Genomic DNA, 8,123 nt, shown 5'->3' with positions numbered 1-8,123 from the left:
GTTTAATTTTAAATATTTATTTGTTACTTTTTTTTATTTTTTTGCAGTGGGTTAGCTGGTTGTGGCGTGTCACCCAACTATCGGCTACCCACCGATCTGACGAGGATGTTCCACGCATTAAGAGGGAGATGGATGAGTTTATGGATGCGTGGCGTCGGGCGAGCTAATTTTTTGTTGTAGACATTCATACATTTAAACACTTTTTATTGTAGATATTAAATTTACTCTTTTACGTTTATAAATGTTTATGTTTATTTTAATTTTTATGTTTTTAAATTTTATTTGTTAAGTACATTTATGTAGTTACGGGCTTAACAGACTATTTACGGGTTTAACGGCCTATTTACGGGATACAGAAGCTATTTTTTTTGCTCTCTCGATACACGGGCGTGTGAACATTACGCCTCACCGTGTGGTCGGGCGTGATAGCCCCACGCCTCACCGTGTGGCCGGACGTGATAGTCCCACGTCCGACCACACGGTGTGGCGTGGGGCTATCACGCCCGACCACACGGTGAGGCGTGATGTTCACACGCCCAACCATGAGGTGAGGCGTGATGTCCATACGCCCGTGTATCGAGAGAGCAAAAAAAATAGCTTTTTCCACTCCAAAACCCATGAAAGGGTAATTTCGTCCTTTCACGAGGCTAGGGGTGGGAAATTGGGGCTGGGTTTAACAACACCCTAATTAAAACTTGAACCCTTCTCTTTCAATTCTTCCCGTCTCTCTCTTACCCTAATTCCGCCGCCCCCATTTTCTTCAAAATCTCTAACTCGCCTCTGTTATTGCCTCTTACTGCTCCCCCCCATGCATCTTTATTTGGCAGAATAAGTATACATGAGATCTTCTTTCGCAATACAGAGACTTGTTGTAAAGTAGTTTCTACAAGGGAATAAGAGAAGGCCATCGCTTGGGTTCTTTGGCAAAAGTCGTTTCTAGTGCGAGAGAAAACTCTTTCGTTCTCGAAAACCCTTGAAGTAGCGTCGACCTCGGAGAAATGGGTAACGGTAATCTCCCTCCAAGAATCATTAAGGTTTGTCTCTTGATCTCTATTTCTTATTCTCGATTTCTTTTTCAATTTCTGTTAGGTTTTCGAGAAAAAAAGGAATTTAAATTCCCTTCTGTTGTTGCGTCTATGCTTTATCCCTTTCATATGTTTGTGTAGCGAAGAAATTTAAAGAGAGTGTAGAATGTGTTTAGTTCTTAGAATTAATTGCTTGTACATGTAAATCTAGATTATGAATGAAGTCTTGATTTTTTTTTTGGCTAGGGGTGAGTATCACAAATAGTATGACTTTTTAGTTTCTTTTTTTTGTTATTGGCCAATTACTGGAAATGACTTTTGTCATGGCTGGAGCCTGCAAATCAGTGGAGTTTGTTTAGGCCTCAATCAAGACTTTAATGTATGGTTTATGCTTATTGTAGGGCTTTTAGGAGTTGCACAGAGAACTTCCATCCTTTCTGCCATTGTTTGACTAGGTTTGATGCTCAATTTTGTTAGGAGTGATGTTCAGGGGTCTATTATGGGGATTGCTCCAGGCTAACCACCCTGCAGCTTGGGAATTCTAGCCTTGTAAGTGCTAGAAGACCTATTTTGGCCAAATCCAATCTCGGTTTTGCCTGAAAATGTGGTTTCAATAGAAATTGGAAGTTAACAAGAGTGTGAATCAAACTATTTGAGTAATTGCTCTTGTGCTTTTGGTGATAACCAGTGTTTAATCTATGTTGGAGTCTCCTAGATATTAAGGCTCAAGTAGCAAAGGCCCCCTTCGAAATACCTTGAATACAGGTAACTAACTGAATTTTTTTGTTTATTGCCTTGAATTTGAGAAGTTGTGTTCATTGTATGTACAATTTATCTATAATATTTCTGTTTCTCTATATTTTCCATTAAATCATGCTTTAATGCCTTTTTATTTTGTGTGTATGTGAACAGATGTTTGCCCTGCTGATATATTTTGAGTTAGGAAACCAAGCAAGTAGAAGACATGGAATATAGGGTTAATTTCTGAGCATTCTAATAGAAATTGAATGGATAGTTTCCCTTTCATATTCTTAATATGTTATTATATGAACAAAATTGCATTCTGTTGCAGCTTTACGACTTTGCATATGCAGGGCCTTTTGGGCATTTCATTCATAAATTGATGGATATTGTTTTCACAGGAAAGGACAGCAAAACTGTTGTAAAGAAGGTAAGGCTCTTTTTCTGAATTTAAGGCCTGTCATATAATTCTGCACTTAACTTTAGTCATCTGCAGTTTGTTGAATTGGCAAGTTAGACATGGTCGATGCATGTTTTGATGGTAACTTAGTATTATTTATGAATTAGGGGTCTAATTGCTCTGTTTGTTGGGCATTTTTGTGTGCAAGTCAAAAAGAGGAAAAAGAAAATCAGAAAAAGCAATTATAGAAATTGAGTCATGAAACCATAATATGTGCGAGTTATGGATAGATAGAATCATATGGTATATACACGGGAGGAAATCCTTAGCATTATTGTGTCCCTCTTCTTCTATTACAGTATTTTTTACATGTCATATTTGTGGGTTAATGAATACTCGAAGAATGGTTTTATTTTACTTTTGAATATATAAGAAGACGATACATAAACTGCAGATGAAAAGATAACAACAAAGTTATTTGGACTGTTTGGTTATGGAACTGCACAGGTCCTTAATTAAAGGCCCTATCTACGGATTATAGTAGTGGATAGGCTATTCGTTAATAAAAATGGCAGAACTGCAATTGTTTAGTGTCTGCATATTGCTATAACAAATTTGGATGAGCATTCTTTGCTTGTGTTTTGGTTGAATGACTTGTGTTAATTCTATTGTTTACTTTTGTCATCTAATATTTGTTGTTCAATTATAACAGGTAAAAATGATGGAAATTGGATGTGATTTGTTGCAACCTTGACAAAGTAGGCCAATTTTGTAATGTCGGAAGACCAGTAGTTGTGCAAAAAAGCACAATGGGAGAGGGTGATAAAGGTTAGTTCTTATAACACAGGAACTGCCAAACAATTGTCTAATTTGAGATATAGTGTTTGTTAAGTTGATTAATTGGGTTATAGAGAGAGTGAACTTGTTGAACTTGTAGAACATGGATTCTGTATTCACCATATTGAGACTTGAAACGAGGTCATATCTGTTTAAGTTGTTGGCTCATTAGTAAATTTAATTATCATACCAAAATACATAAAACTTGTCTGCTTGGTTTCTTATGTTTTTCAAAATGCAAGTGGTTATTTTTCAATGACTTCTATTAGCATGTTCACACTTCAAACAAATCAATTTGTGTTTATGTTCATGGTGTTCGATATCCTTTGTTTTCCACTAATTCGGCTGCCCCCATTTCCCCCCCTTTTTTTGTATCATGTGAGAATCTCGTCTTGTGTTTGTCGTGAAGAAGAGTTTGGACTAGGTTTATTGATGTCTTTGATGTGGTGGGTTATTGAATGAAATTTTTTGATTGTTACAAGTCTTTTTCTCTGTGGTGAATCAATTGGGTTGTTTATCTATGCATATTGCTTATATTAATACTATGCACAACCAGATTCTTGAATATGTTTTGTAGATTATATGATGATGTTGATTTCAATATTTTAGTCATTAATGTTATGCATTTATGTTTTAATTATTTGTTTGCTGGAAAAGAACTCTCTTCAATCCGAATTTAATTTTCTATTCATATTAGTGCTTTAATGGAAGGAAAAAAATGTTCACTTTAGCGACAGACGGATTCATCAGAAATTCATCAATTTCGTCGCTAAAGCAAGGTTTGGAATTAACTCCGAAGCATAGTTACGGACCGAGTTTAATGGTTTATAGACTGAATATTTAGTCAGTAAACTAGGACGGCTTTTGTTAGTCGGTAATGTTGGTCGCAACTTTGCGACTGAATCAGAGCGTTGTCGGTAACCCCTTACCGACCAGCTAGTTACTGAACGAATGTCTTTCGCCGTTAACTCAAGAAATTTGGTCAGTAAACATGTTTAGGGACTGAATTGCAACCGAATTTTCAGTCCCTAACTGCAGATTTTCTTGTAGTGCAAATGCATCTGTAAAATCGGCCACTCTAACCGAGTAATCCTGTATTCACCACTGCACTTCTCTATTTCCTTCTCAGAATGTATCCATATGCTTAAAATTCCAACAATGTCTTAAGGTCCATGCATAAGATAGTGATTATTAAACACACTATAAAAGCTGTCCACAACATTTGAGAATCAAGGTCCATAACAACTTTTCTACATAAAAGAATAAAATCTCCACCATAATAAAAGCCTTAAATCTCCACTGCAAATACCTAATCAAACGCCTTTACAATCACAGTTAACCTCCTCGAGCCACCGAATTTACCTTAACCCAATCTCTATCAAGAAGATGCCATTTAACCATAGCCTCCTTTTAGTTTAAAGAAAAGTACTTTTTAAAAATAAGAAAAGCTCCAGAGAAATCTTTACATTGTGATAGAATAAAATCAATCTTCTTAATATGAGAAAATTGATCATCTCCCAACTTCGATCTCCAACCGCACCAAACAATCACATAAAAGATACCTCCCAAGATCATATAAAATCAAAACACCTAAAGCTTCACTAAGGTTATCACTCAGAACTAGACACGTTCGAAGAAATAAGCATATTGGAAGCATAAATATAAGCTTCTAAAAATAATAAGATATCATCAACAAAGAAAATATGAGTGATGGGCCTCTTCTAGACATACCCGAAGTAACTTCACTTCTATCTCAATATGCACTTAAAGGAGCTGTTTGAGAAACAGACTCGATGCGAACGTTATGAGATAGTAAAGTTGTTGTTTCACTCCAACATATAAGAAGGTTCTTCTGTTGTGGAAATTTGTGTCAAGATGATTGGTTAGATCACCAAGCTTCCTAGTATTGGATTTGTGATGGATCATGAATTAAATGTCGACTTAGTTCTGTAGTCCCTCTTAGAGAGTTATTCAGAGTTCATCATGAACTATCAGATGAATGACTTATAGATCTCTCTTGAAGAGCTCTTGAATATGCTCAAGTCAGTTGAGCCCAATCTAAAGAAAGAGAATGTGATGTCTACACTTCTTATTCAGGGGTCTAACTAGCGAAAAAGGAGGTTTCCCAATTCCAAAGATTCCAAGAAGATCAAGGGCTTTAAACCGAATCAAGCTAAATGCAAGCAAGTCACTAAAAAGCTCAAAGGAGAATGCCAATATTATTGTAAATAAGAGAATTGGAAGAGGAACTATAAAGAGTACACACACTCCCTCAAGAAGGGAAAATGAGGTGCTTCTACATCTGGTATGTTCTATATTGAAATAAACTCCATTTCATAGTGTGAGTCTTGAGTATTAGATATTGGATGTGGATCTTATATTTGTACAAATATGCAAGAACTAAAGCAGACTAGGAATCTCAAGAAATGAGCCATAAATTTGCGAGTTGGAAACAGAGCAAGAGTTTCTACTCTCGCAATTGGAGATTATTTATTAGCATTACCATCTGGACTTGTAATAGAATTGAGGAAATTGTTTATATGTTCCCGATATATCTCATAACGTTATATCTATAGTTTCTTGTGGATTTTTATAGTTTCAATTAAGAATTCAAGTTTTGTTTTCCATAGAATTGTGATTTGCTATTTTTCAGGAATATCATTGAATGGAATTTATGTATTGGATGATAAAGTTTTTGTTTACACAACTGATACCAAAAGACAAAGAACATATAATTCAATTTACTTGTGGCATTGTTGCTCATACCTTATAGATAAGGGACGTATGTCTAAGCTACATCAAGATGGACTTATAGACTGAATTAATTGTGAATCAATGGGTACATATGAATCTTGTTTAGACGGAAAGATGGAAAAGACTCCATTTAGAAATAAAGGAGAGTGTGCACCCGACATTCTAAGATTAATACATTCAGATCTATGTGGTTTTATGTCAACACAAGCAATATGAGGATTCAGTTACTTTATTAGCTTCATAGATGATCATACTAGATATGGATTTGTCTACTTGATGAACCATCCTTTGAGAAATTCAAATGCTTCAAGAATGAAGTAGAAAAACAAACAGGAAAGAATATTAAAGTGCTTCGATCAGATCGAGTTGAAGAATATATTTCCATTGATTTCCTGAATTATCTGAACGAACATGGCATTCGCTCACATTGGACTCCGCCATATACACCATAGCACAATGATGTATCTGAAATAAGAAATCATACTCTATTAGATATGGTACGATCCATGATGAGTGTGATCTCTCTTCCAAAGACATTCTGGGGCTACGCTTTAGAAACTGCCTTATTTACCTTGAACCGAGTACCCACCAAATCTGCCAGTTCTACTCCATTTGAATTGCTCATTGGAAAGAAACTTAGTCTATCTTTCATGAGAATTTGGGAATGTTCAGCATATGTTAAATGCATAACATCGGATAGATTAGATCCTAAATAGGAAGCGTGATTGAACTTGACGAAGTTCAAGAAGAGGCATTGACTGAAATAGTGGAAGGATGGTTGATAAGACTATTTTAGTCTTGTTACTTTCTACCTTATTCTATGTAAATTGGAAATATTTGGTGTTCAATTAATACTTTTTATTTCATATTTTATTTTGAGAGAAAGTTTACATGTCTGGTGAAAAATCTGAAAATCTATTACTTTATGGAGCATTTTGGAGTATTTACCAATCAGAGACCAGTTTCAGTTAAGGTGTGGGCACGTCTTGTCACAAATTAAGTTGTAATTGGAAAGTTGCATCCAACTTCAGTTAAGGCGTGGGCAAGTGGTTGAATGAATTTGGTAGAGAAAAAAACATGTTTGCAGATTTGATTTGGGGATATTATCTTATTTAGTTGTATTTTCTTTTATTTAGGATTTGAATATTTTCTATTATCTCTAATTTAATCATTAATTAATTAGAGATTTAGTTTCTTTCCTTATCTCTTATGGATATTTTAGTCTTTCTTCTAAGGTTTTTCCCCTATAAATAGAGACTTAACATTCCCTAGAGAGGAGAACTAGGTTTTATAGATTTTCTATTGTATTGTTGAGTTATTTTCATTATGAGTAGCTAAGTTTCACTTTCTAATTCAAGAGTGAATTCATTTGGCTGAAAGCTGTGAGGTTTCATAGACTGTTCCAATGGACCCGTTAACTATATTAATACAAAGCAAGAGGGTCTCACTAGCTACTACTCTACTTAATAGGGCAGGGCTTAAAAGTTTGCTCTAGTTTAACAAATTGAATTGGAAACATAGATTCTCCGTAACAAGTAACACATACAAATTGAAACAAGTACTCAACAAAGAATTTAAATTAAGTGCAAGTAACAAACTATATGGGCTGGGCAATACAAATCCAGACATCGATGAAAGAATGAGTACAATTTAGGCATGAGAATATGAAAGCTTTTATTTGATATAAGGGATAATTTTACAAAATAAGGACTCGTGAAAAGAATAAATTGATAGAAAAAAACTATAATCACCAATAAAAAAGAAGAAGAAAATGAAAATGAACAAAATTTCGTCTAGACCAAGTTCCTGAAATGGAGGAATTTAGTATCAAGGATGGAGCATGCACACTACTTGAAGTCCCTATTGAACCTATTAAACCTTAAATTTCAATCTAGATGAAGCCCCTATTGAACATCCAATTTCAATCTAAATGAGGCCCTTTTGAACCTACTAAGTCCATTCTCCAAAAAAAAAAGACTGATTGTACATTCAATTTCAATATAAATGAAATCCCTAGGATTAAAATCAATTGCTCAAATTGCTCAACTTTTTTGGTTATTTACACGTCGGTTGTTAAAATCATGAAAGCAACCATTCTCTTCTTCCTTCAAATCTTCAAACTGGTGCCCAAACTTGAGAATTACTGAAATTGACGATGGAATCTGAATGTGAAATATGGAGGTTTAGCCGTGGAAGTTAAAGATGGATGTGTAGAGGAGAAGTAGAAAGAGAAGCCCAGTTCTTCTTCCTTCAATCCTTCAAACGGCTGCCTACACTTAAGAATTGTTGAAATTAGTGATGTAATCTGAATGTAAAAGATGTTGAAGTCGAAAATGTGTGTAGAGGAGAAGAAGAAAGAGAAGCCC

General features: G+C 35.1%; 1 long non-coding RNA gene across 5 annotated transcripts; it reads left to right on the top strand.

Moving 5' to 3' along the window:
• Positions 1 to 734: 734 nt before the first annotated feature.
• Positions 735 to 5,543, top strand: LOC136202160 (uncharacterized). Of its 5 annotated transcripts, none has more exons than XR_010674334.1 (6): positions 735 to 1,034; positions 1,427 to 1,790; positions 1,938 to 2,001; positions 2,098 to 2,196; positions 2,879 to 2,994; positions 5,101 to 5,543. It is a non-coding gene; the product is annotated as an uncharacterized lncRNA (long non-coding RNA). The 5 variants fall into 5 exon arrangements; XR_010674337.1 differs by lacking the exon at positions 5,101 to 5,543 and having other exon boundaries at positions 1,427 to 1,480; positions 1,714 to 1,790; positions 2,879 to 5,093; XR_010674335.1 differs by lacking the exon at positions 5,101 to 5,543 and having other exon boundaries at positions 1,427 to 1,574; positions 1,714 to 1,790; positions 2,879 to 5,093.
• The last annotated feature ends 2,580 nt before the right edge of the window (positions 5,544 to 8,123 follow it).

This window comes from Euphorbia lathyris, chromosome 8 (assembly GCF_963576675.1).
Source record: "Euphorbia lathyris chromosome 8, ddEupLath1.1, whole genome shotgun sequence".
In the NCBI taxonomy this organism is placed as follows: domain Eukaryota; kingdom Viridiplantae; phylum Streptophyta; class Magnoliopsida; order Malpighiales; family Euphorbiaceae; genus Euphorbia; species Euphorbia lathyris.
Note: the sequence above shows the minus strand (reverse complement) of the source record. Positions and strands in the feature narration are given on the sequence as shown.